The sequence below is a fragment of the Pleurodeles waltl genome, chromosome 5 (genome assembly GCF_031143425.1).
Source record: "Pleurodeles waltl isolate 20211129_DDA chromosome 5, aPleWal1.hap1.20221129, whole genome shotgun sequence".
In the NCBI taxonomy this organism is placed as follows: Eukaryota; Metazoa; Chordata; class Amphibia; order Caudata; family Salamandridae; genus Pleurodeles; species Pleurodeles waltl.
In genome coordinates, this window is record NC_090444.1 from 1802050198 (window position 1) to 1802068838 (window position 18641).

Genomic DNA, 18641 nt, shown 5'->3' on the forward strand with positions numbered 1-18641 from the left:
GTTAACATTTTGTTTACCTTTGGTAGGGGAAACCCGCAAGAACAATGTTACTATTGAGATCTCTTAAGTCCATATTAACAAATCCTGCTGTTCACACATCTGGCCACGACCAAGGGAGCAATTCACTCTGCTGCGTCAACTTGTTCAATAATTTCAGCTTTTAAAATCCCTCCTATAACATCACCCCTCACCATTATCAGCAAATCTCTTATTTGTGTACTTTAGGTTTGGCTTTTTTTTTTTTTTTTAAAGACAATTCAGTGACAGAGGCAGACTAAAGCTCCATTTTCCTTTTAACACCCAGGGAACTCCTTATCCATCCTCTCCTCAAGTGCACTTGTTCCACACTGTTTGGATGCAAAATTATGTTCAACTCGCTTTTGCTGATCCGCTCTAAAACACAAAGTTCATCCATAGCCAAATAAAATGTCCTCACAATTTTCAAATTTTTTAATTCCAAAGTTATTTCTGTGAATTCCAGTAAGGGTATGGGTTCTTCAGTAAAACTTTCCTCAGACACAACTGGTGGCCTAAGGATAACCCCTAGTTTTGCCACAAATGTTTCTTTCCAGACCTCCTTAACAACTATGAACAGAGACCCAGAATCAGCTACAACCAATCTCTACTCCACCTAGCTTCATTTCACACACCGGTCGAATTTGTGAACATTTTGTTAAGGAGCAAACTTCCCTCCTGCAGACACCATCACTCACACCGAACACACTCACCCCTAACGCACACTCACCCCTAACGCACACTCACCCCTAACGCACACTCACCCCTAACGCACACTCTTTCTCACCATTCTTTCCATCTCATAAAGTACAAGATCCAGAAGTGAGATCTACATGTGCCTCTAATCAATTTAACTTTCTCTCCACAACTGGTTTTCCTACACACCCTAGCAAAATGGCCCTTAATACCTTATGCTTGATTTATTGCTGAGCAATTCTTATTAAATGCCAGATGATCTAAACTTCCACAATAGCAACATTTTTTTTACCCCCGATTTGGTCCTATCTTTGTAGTCACACCCACCGTCCAAATTAAAAACTGAAGAACTACCATTTGTGAAACTTTCCTTTGTTTAACCCTACTAACAATTTCCTTTATATCAGTAAAACGTGGCAAAGCAGATTCAGCGTATTTATTAGCGAGTTCAGCCTTACATACCACTGCAAAGACATCACTGAGTTGTGAGTCCCCCGTGTGGTCACAATAGTTCTGGGATATATCCATGATTAATGTGCATTGTTATTTAATCTCTCATACATTTGTCATGGAGAGTTCCACACCTACATTTTATAGCTAATTTCTTAAGTAATGATACGTACACCTCAATAGGCTCATTTTTTCTTTGATCCTGTGGAACGTATCACAGCTATCCGCGCGCGCGCACACACACACACACACACACTTTAAAATATTCTTTCCACTCGTGATATTTGATCAGTGGATCTCCTCATGTTGCAAGGAAAGGTTGTGGGCGGTGTTAAAGAAAATGTCGCTGGGGCGCACATACTTCCTACTGTGCCCCGATGCAAGGATTTTACATCATCACTACGTATGGCCATAATATTCTAGAAAACTAGCAGAGGGGCAGAAACTGCAATAGTTCGTGTTTGGGGAACACACAAAGAAGCGACGGAGCCAAAACCGTGCCTCATCAGATGTTGCTCTACCCAAAGGATATTGCAGAGAAACTTTTTTTGTAATTGGCACGCAGCCCAGTTACCGACAGTGCGTGAAGTGTACATGCGGCCTGTACTCACGCACAAACATGGCCGACAAAACGTGGTCTTACGCGGTGTGCGGTGGCAGTAGGGAAGGAACGAGACAAGACGGTGAAGGCTGAACCAATGAATGCAATGGATGTGGCCTGCCATGTGTATCTGCACCACTTGACAGAAATGGCGGCTAAACACAGGCATAGTACATACCCAGCATTACCACATGCAGCGACAAGCGGCTAAATACAGCTTCGGCAATAAACTCCCTACTGAATAAAAATCTTCCATTGCAATTCTCCTCACTGACTGACAGGACGAGCTCTACCATGATTCAGCTTGTCACCCAATTTCTTGTAGGAAGACAAACCAAGAATGGTTGCAGGTTAAAAAAAAAAAAAAAAAAACACTATTGAATCCTGGAGCGATACAGTTATGGCCCACACTACTCCTCTGCTCTTCTTTAATTTCTCTGCAACATTCCAGTAACTGGTATATACACAGACATATACACAGACGCAACTACTTCTAAAACTCAACATCACAGATTTGAATGACGTAACGCAACCAACTCTGAATGAAGCCATAATGTCAGTGTCTCTCTGTGGAGGGGAGACAACGCTCAGTGGATGGGCGTCTCAGCCAGTGGCGCAGCATGGACAAAGCTCGGAGATCAGTTGTGTCATTGAAAGTTGCCTATGTAACCTTCAGAGATCGATGAGTACTGCTCCTGCCCAGTGCCCGACAGGACCAGCGGACCCATACCCCAGGGGTGGTACTTCCGAGAAGAGAAGGGAAGCACAGAAGCAGCGTCTCACCACCATCTCATCTTATCCGCGAACACAACCCGAGGACCCGTTACACTCCCAACCCAAAAAGCTTTGAGGCCGCCGGTCACTTCCACCACCACCTTCTCCACCTCAAACTTCTCAGTTCCTCAATCGGCTCCTAAACGCTGGTCTGTAGCAGAGGAGCATCTCTTAGCCTGTTCTAGCCTCAGAATCGCCAGCACCCTTCTCAGATCAAGCTGGGATCTTCGTTTCAGCATGGATGTGGTGAACTTGGCCAAGCGGATGCATCTAAATGGAACCACACAATTAAAAAGACTTTTTAAAGATGCTCAGGAATTCATGTTCAAGAGGATTATGTTCCCTTCATTTGAAATAAGAAGAAATCCAAAACTAGATTAACAGCAGGGTCTGGTTGCACGGAGAATCGAGAAAAATATCTTTTCCAAAAGGTGAGTTTTTAAATCACTACAGAACGTCAATACATTTGGACTGAGCCTGGGATTTTCAGGTGGGTGGCTCTAGCTTCGAGTCTGCCAGACAGGGAAAGGCTTGATTCAAAGTTCTGGATTTTTTCACTTTGGAGATTTGAAATACGCGGTAGGACTTGCCCCGACAGATAGCCGTGGAGTCCACTATGTACAGCTTTATACACGGCGCACACCGCTTAGAAACGGATGCTGGATTCAAGGAGAAGCCAGTGAAGATCTCCCATACTAGGGGCAATTTCCTGGGTGCTTTGAGGCGCGGGCTGGCTTCAGCAGATTGTACAACAATGTGGTTTGACACCTGAGGAACATGTGGTATGGGGAGTCCATACACTGGGGACAGAAGCTCAGGAGATGATTCAACAATGGAAGTTCATTCCGAGGCAATGTGCAACACTGGAGTTCATTGGTGCCAAAGGACTTGCCTAGCAGTTCATGCCCAGTAAATGGAGTTTCATGTTCAAGTCATGCCTTAGCCTTGGGGTGCACGTGCAGCAGACGGGAAGCAGTAACCTGGGGGTTCTTGCTTGGACGGACGTCTGACACACATCAGAGTGGAGTTTGTTTCTTTGATCAGGCTGACGAAGCTCCATGTGGAAGACACCGACCAGCTGGGCATGGACTGAGGCCTTTTATCATCGCTATGGGTTTGTAGTTGAGACGGTCCCAGGTTATGCATGACATTAACAGGTCAGAAGGCTGCCACCGTCCTATGTACAGTGGTTTAAAGCCAGGGTGTCTTGCGTTTCCTTGCTCATAGTAAATTATGTTTTCCCACCTGGGTTAATGGTAGCGCTATACTGCGCTAGGCCCCTGGCAGTCCCACTAGACCACACTCATGTGGGGCTACAAAAATAATTATAGTGGGTAAACAAAGGAAAATAAAAATCAATCAAGTATCCAAACTGTAATTAACCAAGCCTGTGCCGACAAATGGCGAGGGCTTCAGAAGGGAATTTAGGGAGAAGTGTTTTACGGCTCTGGGGACGAGTTTACCTGTATGGTTGGTGCCTACAGAAGCCCCCCTTCTGAATGGCCGGAGTGCTAAGCCCTCTGCTCTGTGGTGTTCCTCCCGCTCATTGTAGCCAATGATGCTGTCCTTTCATTCGCAGGCGCAGCGACGGGGTACGGTGACTGCCTCGGTGCAGCGGCCGGATGGACATATAGATGTCAATATGGAGTTAGGACTTCACAGGCAGTTTTTCAAATACATAACCATCGATCGGGCACATTTGCACTGCTTAGTTTGTCTTAAATTAGACAATCGATACATTCAGAAGAAAAAGCTTTGACTTGCTCTACGCATCAGGTGCCGGTCGCCAGGGTGGGACTCTATGGCATGCTGACTAGAATGGCCTTCACACTGGCACCTTACAAGCCCAAATCCTGAGTCATCAGACTGCCCAAGACACCACCCCGTGGGCAGGGGACTCCAACCTTTTCTGTAATAAGAGCTACTTCTGTTCAATGAATATCATCCCAGGTACTGTTAAAACTATTGTAATAACGAGTGAATCAGACAAGATTACACAGGAAAGCTACTTAAAGTCATAACAGAGCTGTGTATATGCGACACATTTTTTACATTTTTCCTGCCGGGCTGGGCTGCTCTCTAGGCCTACAGCCAGTCTCTGGGTGCCCATATTTTCGAGTATGCCCATATTCTACTCGTTGGAGAAGGATGGACTAGGCCAGTCTTGCCCCTGAAGACCGGAGGCCATGTTACATCTTGAAACAAAATCCACTGTTTAGGTTTTATTTTTTCATTTTTCAAAGGCCTAACTTTGGGCCAAGATGGACATCAGACGGCCTTGTACATCAGCATTAGTTCTACAGTTTTCCATTTGAGAGGAATATTCAGGGCACTTACACAGACCCACAGCGAGGCAGCCTTGAAGCACAGTGCATGGGGAGACTGCCCACCCGGACAACGAGGAATGACTGGCCGCAAAGTAAAAGAGGGCTCGTGCTACATTGAAGGGGCTGAAAGAGACCTGTTAGGTAGCGAGTGGTGGGAGGAGGGATAGAGAGCACCTTCCTTGAGAGATCTACGTACGGAGTAAGGATGTGCTCTCGGTCTCAGAGGCCAGACCTGGTGAGGGGTGGGATGGGAGGAGGGCTACATAGAACGGTCCTCGAGGGGACCTTGTTCAGAGTAAGGAGGGGCCCTCGGTCTCAGAGCTGAGACTAGGTGAGTGGTGGGATGGGAGGTCACAGGCATGACCAGGAGGGAAGGTAGAGTAAACTCATGCAGGTACTCATACAACTATTCATGTTAAAGGGTGGCCATGCTGATGCTTCCACTGGAACGTCCCTCCAGATGTTGGGAGCACCTCCAGACAATATTCAACAGTGACATTTTGAGAAAGTCAGGAATTTTAGGACAGGATACAGATTTACTGCAGAATAATGTCTAATATGCAGCCATGGTTAGTTTGTGAAACAATGTGTGGTGTTCAGTGTGGGGGCTCTGCTGGTGATGCTGCTGTGACGGGGGAGTGAGCAGCAGCTAGCAGTCCCTAGTGTTCTCAGCCCTGGTGTTGTGTTCCTCCCTTTGGATTGAGGTCAGCTTGCAGCAGCATGCTGGGTTACCGGGGAATGATTAGCCATATGTACTAGGCCCGTGCCGACAGGCACAATACCACAGTGTGCGGAATATATCTGTCCGTCAGTCACGAAGGACCCACAGGCATCACCAGAGGTGGATCTGCCAGTTAAGCCCTGGCAGAGTTGTGTGCGGATACATGTACGAGATAACTTACTTTAGAAAATGAGGTTCATGACTGAAGGTCTACAAACCATGGCTGGCTGTGTTCAGACAGCACACTGTTACTGTACGTCAAAAGCGAACGGCAAGTGCCAATCCTCAGAGGTGGGAGGGGGGGCGCACGCGGGACCTGAAAAAGATACGCACATCCTAGATGAGGCTTCTTAGGACCATAAACCTCTTCTGTGCTGAGGATTGAAAGGTTCTGTCCTCAGCCATGGTGGGTGTGTGCTGAGGACGGAAGCTTTTCGTCCTCCGCATACACCCAGGAAATCCCTCTGGTGCGGAGGGATTTCCTGACAAAACAAAAAAAACAAGAGTTGCCCCAGCTCCCAAAGCTGTTTTTTGTTTTCAGTGAAATGGCACACTGATGTAATTTCACTGAAAACTGAAGTGAAATGAGCCCATCGATTAATTTCACTGCCCAGTGCTGGTGGGCCTATCTCAGCCCCACAAGCACAGAGGCAGACAGGAGAGGTATCATTGGAAAAGGGAGACTTTGTTTGGCCAATTCAGTCTTTCTGCTCCCCCTGAGGGGCAGATGGGGACAAAAGCCCCCAATCTGCGCCCGCCCCACCCACCCCGACCCGGGGGCACAAAGCCCGCTTGGGACCAGGGATATGTGTGTGTATGTATGTATGTATGTGTATGTATATGTATGTGTGTGTATGTATATGTATGTGTGTGTATGTATATGTATGTGTGTGTATGTGTGTGTATGTATGTATGTGTGTGTGTGTGTGTGTATGTATGTGTGTGTGTGTATATATGTATGTGTGTGTGTGTGTATGTGTGTGTGTGTGTATGTATGTATGTGTGTGTATGTATGTGTGTGTATGTATGTGTGTGTATGTATGTGTGTGTATGTGTGTGTGTGTGTGTGTGTGTGTTTTTTTTTTTTTTTTTTGTTTTTTTTTAATACGTAGAGGTGGGGGCTGCCCAAAATGGGCATGCCAATGCCCCCACACCTCAAGACAAATATGGGAACAATCTTTCTGCCCCACCCTGGGGCAGATGGGGGGTTATTACCCCCAACCTTCCCCCTTGGTGGGGTGGGGGGGGGGGGGAGAAGGCCCACTAGACCATAAGGATTTTATTTTTTTTTAAATAAAAGAGGGGTGGGAGTTCCCACAATGGGCAAAGCCATGCCGTCAACCAAAATAAAAAAGGACTAAAGTCTTTCTGCCCTCCATGGGGGGCAGATTAGGGCAATAGCCCCCTCCCCCCACCCAGGGGGACAGAAAGCCCACAAGGCACCAGTTTTTTTTTTTTTTTTTAATACATAGATATATATAGATATATTTTTATGTCTACAGGTGGTAGCTCCCCAGTATGGGCATGGCAATGTACCCACACCCCAAAAAATGAGCATAGTCTTTCTGCCTCCCAGGGGGATGGAGAGGGGCAGGGGTAGAGAGGGTAATTACACCTGATCTGGCCTCTGGGGGGCAGAAAGCCCACTAAACACCGGGCAATATTAAAAAAAAAAAAAAATGCCCCAAACACCAATTAAAAGGGGCAAAATAATCTCATCCCCATATCAAGCAAGAGGACATCTTACTCTTTTGGGTGTTGATTTTACATATGGGCCAGGCAAGCTTGGCTACTTCTAATATTGTCCCACTTGCACTACTGGAGAAACCTACCAGACCCAGACGCTTCTGAAAAATAGACATCTGAGGGAGCCCAGGGTGGTGTACTACACATGCCCCCACACAGGTTTCTTACCCACAATGACCTGCAAACCTCCACTTTGCCTGAAGTCATGCATTTTCCCTACATTTCTGATATGGAAACTTCTGCAATGTGCAGGGATCCACAAAATCCCTACCACCCAGCATTGCCCTATCTGTACCAATATAAATTCTGCCTCACTTGTACGGCTGGGCCTAGTGCCAGCGACGGGAACGGATCCAACCATGGTTAATAGGAGCCTCCATGCAAGGGTTCCAACTGTCCTTGGTTTGTTCCGTTCCTGCTGAACAGTAAGCTTGTAGGTAGGATTCAAGACAGTCTGGAGGTCAAGCTTTTCCAATGCAGCATGCTGAACAGCTTTCATTAATGTACTTGTGAAACGTTCAACAAGGCCATTAGTCTGTGGCCAAATATTTGTGCTCTTCTGATGCTTCGCATTAAGCAGATTGCGAAAGTCTCTGAATTCTCGACTATTGAAAGGTGGGCCATTGTCAGATTTTAAAATTGACTCATGCCACAAAGATGCCATCGAATTTCTCAATGACTTTTTCCTGAGGAATAGATGAGAGATTTTCTATTAATGCAAAACCGGAGTATGCATCCACAATTGTCATTAGGTGATGTCCATTGTCAAGTGGACCGAAAAAGTGAACAGCAATTCTTTACCATGCATGCTTTGGCAACTCTGACATGCTTAAAGGGTGTTGAATGGTTTTCGATGACAGGCAGTTGCATAGATGACAGGTCTTTAATTCTCTTTCAACTCGTTCATTGAGATGAGGAAACCAAACTTGATCTCAAAAAGCTTATTTGGTGGCAACGATTCCACAATGTCCTTCATGGGCCAATTCAATTATCTGTTGCTGCAGGCTCTCTGGAATGACAATTCTCAAATGCCTCAGGATAATGCCTTCTTGTGTCACGGACAGTTAATCTTTGACATTTTTACATTTCTAGTATTCACCTTCACTGGTAAGATGTTGAGTATGTTGGTTCCATGACTGATGGGTAATAATGTCTTTCAGTTTTAACATGTCACTATCTTAACTCATGGCAGTGACAATTTGTTGCAACCTAATGGCAGCAGGCATGTTTGATTTCACAATGAAGTTTATGTAGTCTTCAGCTGGCTTATAAGAGTTACCTTGATACTGTATAGGCACTCTGGAGAACAAGTCAGCAGGGTTTTGATATTTCCCAGAATGATGCACAATTGTGTTTTTGTACTCTTGTAATCGTAGACCCCAACGTTCAATGCGTAGAGGCGTCTTGGCCTTTGGATTGCCAAAGATAGCTCGCAATGCTTGATGATCTGCATAGGCGTAAAAGGTTTTCTGAATAGCAACACATGGAAATGTGCACATGCCTAGCCACTGCTAAACTCTTTCAGGGTGTGAATAAGCATGTTCAGTCTGGGACAAACACTTGCTTGCATATGCCACAATATGTCTTCAAGCATTTGGATGTCTGTTGTGCTGTGCAAGGATTGCGCCTAATCCAACTGGGCTAGCGTCAATGACAACTTTGTATGTAGCTTTCTATCACAAAATGCCATTTCAGTAGCATTTTCAATAGCTTGTTTACGTCTCTTAAAACTTTGCAAGCAGTCATGTGACCAATGAAATGGAACATTCTTTTCGCCAACTCTCTCAGTGAAGCACTCACAGTGGCAAAGTCTTGTATGTATGTGGAACAGTAAGTGGCCATGCCAAGGAATGAGCATTACATGGAAACATCTTGTTGGGGGCTCACAGTTGACTGCACTTGCACTTTAGTTGGATCTGGTGTCATGTCCCCATCAGAAAAGATATGGCCAAAGAATTTTGGCTTTGTCTCATTGAACTCACATTTCTCAGTATTCTGTGTTGAACCTGTGTCCACACAAACACTTGCCGGAGAGCTTTATTGTACTCCTGCTCTGTAGCTTCTAAAACAAATATGTCATCGCTATAGTGGAAAGCATTCATGGCAGGCTGTTTTATACTTCCAATGATATGACGGAGTTTTTTGTATCGAAACAGACCAATATGTGTAGAAAAGGTTATAACGTACCTGCAATTCTCCTTGTGTTCCAATTGATGATATTCTTTATTTAGTTCAAGGTGGGAGGAGAGTTCAGGACCATTCAATTGTGGTATCTTGTCAACAATGTGTGGACCTGGATGATGTTCTCTTTCAATTGCCTTGTTTGCTTGACTCATATTCACACAGATGCGAACATCTCCTTCACTGTCCTTTATGGGAGAAACCCGCAGCGTCGAGCCAGTAGAAACGATCAAAGATATCATGCTTGAGTAAGGATTCTAGTACATTTAACAGCTTTGTGTAAATGAAATGTAATTATTCTGCGTCTTTGTGCAAAAGGGCAGCCATCCTCATTAATATGCAATTGTACTTTCATAGTTTTAAGTTTTCCTAACCCGTGAAACAATGAAGGGAGCCGACTTACTGTTTTGTGATGAGCATTCAGTATCAGCAGCTGCGCTGAAACTGAGTAAACAGGCACTTGACACCGTACCTGGAGGCACGTGGATGGGAGCCTGCGCTTTTGTTTTCTTGTGTTTTATAGTCACTACGAATGAACCTTTACTTTTCAGCGGTGTCGATGCAGCCCATGTGTAAACTTTAGTTTTCAACGGCGACATTCACTCAATGGAGATCGCTCATTATATGTCACCTCAGGCATAATATTTATCAACGCAACACTGTCGATGAAAGGTACGGAATGCCCATTTATTTTCAGTGTAATCTTTGGACAATGTTTGAATGATTTTGGTGCTTTTTCAGGTCGACTTTTCTTTAACTGGTAATTTTCTTCACAAGCGGCCAAGTCCAAGTTGTGCACATTTTCCTCAGGTAAACATCAACATTACACAATCGCCTTCTTCACTTTCACTTGATACCGACAAACTTTTTGACAATGATTTAGATGACGGCCGACTTCGTTTGGTGTTGATTTTTCTCAACTGATGTTGTCACTTGGTCTTGTGGGCGTGCATCGAACTTAGCTTCTAGAACGTTTGGTCAGACACTTTGTCGTCTCGCCGTGATGCATTTACTTTTTCCTTCGCCTTGCAAATTGTTACCAAACGGTTCTCCTTACCGGGACATTTAACTTCATGTGGAAACGACAATCCGCACCTGAAATACAAGTTCTTTTTCTTTGGAGACATCACTTTGTGTCCTTCAGCTTTGTGTTTCTGCTTACTTTTTATGTTCATGACTGACTCACTTTAGGCACCTCCTGCTTACATGTCGGCAGCTTGTCCATTAGCACGCTCTTCATCTCGGGCAGCCATGAGAAGTCGCACCAGACTAAGAGTTTCTCTCAGCATTCGCGGTCTGAATGAATCTGACAAGCATCCGTCAATAACTCTGAGACATGTTGCTTCTTCACCATTAAATTAACTGAATCTACAATGCTTGATGAGCGTATCCAATCTCTCATCAAATTCATCTATTGTTTCACCAACTGTGTCGTTCTTGACTGAAAATGTACCTTTTGTAATCTACATCAGTCACTGGATTGAACTTGCGATTCAAAGTTTCTTTAAATTGACAGTAGTTAGCTTCATCAGCTGGAAGCATTTTCTTTATCACTTCTTCTACACCGTCACTGTTTCTTCTAGCGCATCCATGAAATCATCAGATGTCTCTATCCAAGCAGTCTATCTATCACCAATATTTTGCTCTTTGGTGGTAATGAATGGTGATGGTGGTTTCGGGAAGGCGGCACCAGTGCAACTGTTCACGAGATTGGCTGACACTGCGACTGGAGTTCTCGCCAACTCCACTTGGTGGTCTCGGTGATTTGTTCATGCACACCATTTCTGAGACTTTGACGGGCTGGCTTCTGGGTCATCTTGGACAGTCCATGGAACTATGACATCTTTTTTGGTCTCCACTGGAGCCCTTCGCTTTCCAGCGACTTCTGGAGTTGTGCTGAGCTGCCACCTGGCACATCTGGTGGTGTGCCGCTTCAGGTATGGGACAGCTCAGTAAGCTGTCCCCTGTGCTTCTTCTTGGGTCTCCTTGTCCGTCGCCGAGGTTTTAGAGCTCTTCAGCTCGTGGCTCTGGTAAGTGTAAAAACAGTATGCCTTGTTATCAACTGTTCTGTCAGCTAGCGCTCTTTTCTGTATTTGCTTGTGGCAGCCTTTACCATTATCACTCTGTTTACTGTATAGCTTTATATTGTGTAGTAGTGCAGTGCCTCTCTGTACGGCCTTGCAAGCAGGTTCTTGACCAATGCTGCATAGACTTCTCAATAAAGCTTTTTCTATCTTCAAAAGCTTCATACCAGCTGGAATTGTGCTTTGACTCCACATATGTCAAACATTGATTCTGCACTTTGATGAAGGCTCACGTCTTATGCATGAGCAGTTTACGTGGACCACAGCAAACTCTCCGGGAGAGCACTGTCAATCTTCAGGTTACTTATCCCCTGTCTCGCCGCCAGTTGTAGCGTCCTCCCCAGACTGGGTACCCACCAATGAATACCCCACACAGAGCTAAGTTCTACAGTCGGAATTCAGCTGTGTGTAACCACAAACTCCATATTTTAAACCTGCATTCACTTCCCCGCGTTCTAACACTTACTTCACAGCTCAACTGAGTCCTTCAGGAGCAAAAACGGTTCTGTCAGTCATACTCACATGGCACTACACAAGAGTCTCTTAGAAACCACTATGGCAGACCTAGAGCTGACCAAGAGTTTGATCGTGTATCTATTTTGTGATTGAAGAACTGGGATGCCTGGAAGCTGACTTGCATCTCTCTTACTATGAACTTTAGTCAGTTTAGTAAAACGCGGCCAGCATTTGATGCAAGGTTCCACTCATTGATCAGTCTTTCCCTATTAAAATATGAAAATGTGGTGGGCTATCATTTAATTACTAGAGAAGGTCCACTTTGGTCTATAACCCGTAGCAATGTGGAGAACAGAGGGACTTAACCCCCAGTCAAGACCCTAGAAATGATAACTAATACAATAATGACGTAATCAATGACGAAAAAGGGGCTACAGCCAGATCACTGCATAACTACATCTAAAACCCAGGGCAACCAAATGTATGCAATGCTAAACTGCAGCAGCCTTAGCGCAAATGTGTAATTATCACATCTGTTAAGTATTAGTTATTGTATGGACGTCAATAGGTGTCTGTTCACTAAGCAGTAAAGTTCAGAGAGCTTAGTAGGTTCTTGACCAATGACTCGCTTAGCTGACTTCATTTCAAAAGTGAGGCACTCCTAAGTGTGCATCTGGATTCATAAAGCGCTACAGATTAAACCTAGGTAGGCCTCATAATGGGTGTTATTAAACACCAAGGGCCAGATGTACTAAAATGCAATTTTGCAATTCATGAAATAGCAACTTTATAGAAATCGCTATTTAAGAAATGCAAAATGCTATGTACAAAGATAGCGATTTCCTAATAGCGATTCAAACAAAGTAGGAATCACTATTGGGAAATCAGTATTAAGAAATCCCATTGCATTTTAGTCAATAGGCTTGTTTTGCATTTTCGAAATAGCTATTTCTTATTAAGAAATCGCTATATAGGAAATGCAAAACCAGGGATGGCAGTGGGAAAAGGCCGCCATTGGTGTACCCCAAAAATAGGGGTACCCCTGTAGAGCACACATGCCTTATGGGCATGTGTATGCTCTACTGCAATGAAAAAAAAGAATCTTGGGGTGTTTTTTTTTTTGTTTTTTTTATTGCATCTGGTTACCACCGACTTCAAATCGGTGGTAATTGCATCTCCGAAGTGCCCAAATCGCATTTTGGAAATGCATGGTACATCAGAATAGGAAATGCAAATAGGAAATCCCTATTTGTATTTCCTATTCTGGGAATCGCAAACTGCGATTTCTATAGGGTAGAAATCGTAATTTGCGATTCCTTAAAGGGCTTTGTACTTAGAAAAGACCAGTTTCCATCTCTTAAAGGCCCTAGATTCCGATTCGGACAGTTATGAAATGCAAACAGGCTTCGTACATCTGGCCCTAAGCAACCAGCTACAGAGGCAAAATAGAAAATTAGGCAAGTAGTAATATTTCACCACACTTCTTCAACCTAAAACAGTGATACTCAAAGTGCGGTCTGGAGTACACATGCAGCCCTCCTGACCTTTACATGCGGCCCCCCAAGGCAGCAGCAGCACTGGACTGTTTGCTCAACTCAGCACTGATACTGACATTATTTTACTTTTTTAATCAGGCAGTCCTTTCTTTAAATGTTAATTGAAGATAAAGCAAGGAAGTAACTAGGTTGTCTTGCACTGCTTGACTGCAGGAACACCTTAATTCTTAAAAAATATCTTGCAGCAAAAGTGTGAAAACATGATAAGGTCTCTTAAAGCTCCAAAACGTTTATTTCATTAACACGCAGAACCATTTCATCTTAAAAGAACTTTTTTAAAGTGATAATTTTCAAACATAAATTCAGAAAAATGTATTCTTCCCTCCATCCCGATAACAGAGGCAAGTTATTTGTTAAAGGCACTATTGGGCAACCTGGTTTCTATTACACATGATCAACATTATAGTTAAATCAAACACAGAAGGGTTTGTACAGCGCACATTCTGACGTCATGCGTGGTGATGTCCTCTTACAAACTATAATGAACAAAATGGGGAGAAAGTGAAACAGAACAATTGCCTAGGAGCACACAATTTGGTAAAGTGGGGAAGCTGGGATTAAATCAGAGGTTAGCGGGTTTCAGATTGTGAAATTCAACCATTAGATATGTATGCTTTGCTGCCCTCTACACCCACCACACTGTCATAGCCCCCTTCAAAGTCTCCCCCCTTTGACTGCCACCCTGCTGGCATCAGTGCTGCCCTCTGTCACAGCTCAGGCCAAACTTGTGGTCTCTGGGACAATGTTTGCGAGTACCCATGACATACAACATTCCTAAAATGGTTATTAATGTTGCTTACTTACATCAACAGATAATACAGTTACAACAATGTGCAACACGTTTGTCAAATGTTTCACATTCTGTTATCACCAATGTGCTTTACATGAAGTAGTCATAGGCCAATAAGATACCGTCCTGGCCTTGAGCCATCCGCATGTTTAGACAGATGTTCAAACTTAAGAAGGACTTCTTCAGTACCTCAGTTTCTCAGACTGCTAAGGGTGTCCGGTGGTCAGGGCAGGAAAACACAGTATTTACAGAATCATTCCTGAATATACAAGGAGAAGGCTTCTAATAAAATTAAAACGATGCCTGTAAATCCATTTTATCTGAATTGCTTTATGAAGTGTTCAACATTTCTGAGCAGTGTTTAATGATACCCAGATACTCTGTTCACACAGGAGACTGTATAATTAACTGCAATATGGGGACACGCTTTACAAGGAGTGAAACTGGAAGACAGTGATGCCAACCTCCTAACTATAGACTGTAGGAGTCCTCCTTCACTGCATCAGAAGAACTTACCAGGGGCAGGTCAGACAGACTGGACGTTCAGTCACTTCCACTTCCTACAAGCAAGAACAGAAAACAGCCGATGAAGGAAAAAATCGAGGCAGATTTGTGGATTGAGTTTAACATACCAAGTGAGGTAGCAATTCCCTCTATTAACACAATTTCTTCAGCGGTTGTTCTCTCAAAATGTCAAAAGCCCCATCTAAGAAAGGGCAAGTCCCTTTTCTAGAAGACTTAACTTCTCGAATCAACCAACAAGAGGAAGCAAGACTGCACCTTAACCTCCAGTCGGAAGGGATTACACACTTCTGGCAGCAAATACCACACTTTAGCCCGTGGCTACACAATCCACCATACGCCACAATCTTTCGCTTTCTGTATTTCTAGCTCAACTGGATTAAATGTTATAAAAATCCATAATACCATATCAACATACTATTTTAAGAGGCTGGATTTCCTTTATCAACTTTGGCTTGTGTTACCAAGAACATAGCCATGAAAGAGTCAGCCAGCTAAGTATATGTTGTTTGTTTTACTCTGGAAGCAAGATACTTCATGGTTTGTGGTTATTTAAAACCATTACAATTTAAAAAGAACAGTGAACTCATAATACAACATTAAACTGCATTTGACTCTAGGTACTAAAAACAGATTCAGTTAGTAAAACAAGGAATTAATCCATAAATATGAAGACAATGTAATCAGCAATGTAAAACATACTTCGAGTACCACGCTGGTGGGCTAAAATAACACATTAATAGCAGCGGTATTACTCAGTGAATACTGCTAGGCCAAGTACTTGACATCAGTAGTATAACAAGAGAGGCAGCCAGTTGTTCCTCATTAACAGCAGCACAATAGTTTAATTAAATGGCTAATGCACGGAGTCAGCCATGTTACAGCACAAAAGGCAGCAGAATAATCCTCAAATATGTCACCATCAGGTTGGCTTCGACAGCAACAGCAGCAAATTGTCCCTCATTGATAACAGTGCAATAGTTTGATAAAGTCCCGGCGCAACATTAAAACAACCATTTTGCTACACGAGTGGCAGTAGAATTATCCTCAAGACAGGCACCAGGACAGGATTTAAAGGGGCACTGACAGCCTGTCGGCATGTACGAGCTCCCCATTCATTCCACTCCCTCCGCAGTCGGATCCTACGGTCGTTCGGCAGTGCTGCGCAGAGGCATCCGTCGTCTTCGAAAGCTTCTTCGCAACCGCCGCAGCCCCTACAGGTTGTATCCTCGCTTGGGCGACGCCAGCTGACTACACGTTTCAAAAATGGCCACTACCCTAGCCTAAGCTTCATACATCTAGTCTTCTGGTGGATGGCACATGACAAGAGATGATGCTGAGGTTGCTGGCCGATACCTGCTGATGACTGCCCAAGGATATCTACATTTAGCTAGTGGTCTGTCCGATTGAAATGACCAAATGCGAACACGCTTTCTAATACTCATTTTAGAGTTTAGTTGACTGGGGTTGCTGCTCCAGGGGTCTTTTGCATCCAGTTGTTGCTGGCAGTCTTCAAGGAACAGACTATGTGCCTGGCCTGCTGCAGGTCATTTCAGACCATAACGATGCCTCTAGGCTACCAGCCCGGGCCCGCCATACCATGTGGCACAAATAAACTTAGGCACCAGCTGGCCACTGATCATGGAGGCCGAATTTGAGCCCAATCTGCGTGGTAGCCGAAACACTCACTTATAGATCTTTACGAGTTTATTCAACAGGCTATTGTCCCTGCCCAGTAAGATTTCCCTGCCACAGGTTAATGAGAGAGAGCTTTTGGTCCTCATAACTTCTAGTGATAGGGAGAGGCTTGGTCCCAATAACAATATAGATATTCTTGATAGCGTCACCTGAAGGGTCAAAGCTTTTTTTGCCTCAGCTTCTTTCGGTTGCTTCACGAAGCAGTCTCTGGCATCAATATATACCCGTAAATAATTTTAGGATTGATCAGGAGCAATTTTGTTGCCATTATAGAACCATCCTCCTCCCTGATGTTTTTCATGCCAAATGTTACAACCTTCATCTGCTTCAGGGTCTCCTCTAGGCTGCTGGCGGCTGTGTAGATGTACAGCTGGTTAAGCAGTCACTGGAGTCTTACCCTTGTAGGACTAAATAGGCCAAGGTCATCCGCATACAACAACTGCTGATCTGGATGCCACCTACTTTTTGGGGGTGACTATTAATACCGTCAAGTAGCTGCAGTAGGTCTGCAATGAGTAAGTTAAGAAGCATGGGCGGCACGCACACCCGCTTCACTCCTCGTGAGGTCATAATGTTCTGGATAAGTGAGCGCCACCCCCTGTTTATGGTATCAATGTGTCTAAGTGTAGCTGGATTACAGCCTCAAAAAGCTTTGGTTTATTTCCCATCTCTGTAGTTAAGCCCTCAGGGCTCCCCTTGGTACGCGTTCGAACGCTACCTTGACATCGATGAAACTGCAGTGCTTCAGAGATTTTGAAGCTCTTGCTTTATCGATCAGGACAGTTACTGCCATTAGGTTGGTTAGCGTGCCTGATTTGGCATTGAACCCTGGTTGGTTGAATGGGATTAGCCGATTCTGTTCCACCCATAGCCATGGGTCTTCCGCGAGCAGGCTGGCATAATATTTAACGTCATTATCAAGGACGGCTATTAACTTGTAATTGTTTGGGTCAGCTCTAATACCTCCTTTACAGAACAGATGTATTATGGAGACACTCCATGAATCAGGTATCGATGAAGACCTCAGGCAGTGGTCAAAGAGTCTGGTAAACTGTCCAGCCCAGAAAGGGATATCTGGTTGGTAGAGTACCTGTGGCAAACCGTTGGGCCCAGGGACCCGGTCTGTTCTTCCTTTTGTTATTACACGCTGTATACCGTTTGTAAAGAAGGCCCGGTCCCTGGCATTGAGGTGTAAAGAATCCAGTTCTCCAGGATAGGGTCCAGTGGCAATTGGACGCTATTTTCACACGATTGTCCATGCGACTGACTTCCTCCTCTGTGGCCAAGAAGTGCGTGGGTAGAAAGGATGCCCATTCTGCTTTTGGTTGGCACAGCCCAAGCCCCTTTGGCCATTAATTTGTTTGTTCACCGGAAACCAAAAGCCCTTGGAATTGGGATTCTTGCTGGCATAAAGGAGTTGTGTTCAGAAATACTCTGACCGTTTGCACTTCTCGGCAAAAACTATCTGCCTGTAGGATTTCTGTGCCCACATGAATTCACTGAGTAGCCCCTTGTCTCCTGGAGACTGCCTAACTCACCTCACACCTTTACTGCATATTTTCTTGAATTCCTTAACAGTGGCTGAGGTGATGGATTCACTAAAGGGGACAGACTAGCAGGTTGGTTGGTTGGTTGGTGGAATTTTGTTCGCAGTTGGAGGGTGAAATTCGTCCACGCTGTAATCTGAGATACATTATTAGTAAGGTTGGGTCTAAGTGCTCCTTGCGTTCAGCCATTATATCACCACTGATGGAACCATTCCATGTGAGCAGTTTGAGATTGTCCGAACACGTTCTGCTGTATGTCACCCTTGCCACGGTGTGGGGGGGGCAGTTTGGGAGACAAGAATTTGTGGGCGATGATCACTCTCTGCCTGCGGAGTGATGTAATCATTTTCTACAAGGGGGTACATTTCAGCGTTGCAGACGCTATAGTCAAGGAAGGAGTAGGTTTCCCCGTCCGTTCTTGTCCAGTTTGGCGGCGCGTCTCTGGGCAAGCGACCATTCAATATTGTGTAGCCCACG

At 44.5% G+C, this 18641-nt stretch overlaps 1 protein-coding gene across 3 annotated transcripts in view; it reads right to left on the reverse strand.

Annotated features, from left to right (window-relative positions):
* The window catches only part of TJAP1 (tight junction associated protein 1), a 229340-nt gene that overhangs the window by 74584 nt on the left and 136115 nt on the right, over window positions 1-18641 (reverse strand). For 2 of the 3 annotated variants that reach the window (XM_069236262.1, XM_069236263.1), the window contains one exon: window positions 14914-14957. The exons of the other annotated variant lie outside the window; for it this stretch is intronic. The gene's annotated coding sequence lies outside the window, so the exon portion shown is untranslated. The remainder of the gene's footprint in view (window positions 1-14913; window positions 14958-18641) is intronic. 3 annotated transcript variants of the gene reach the window in all.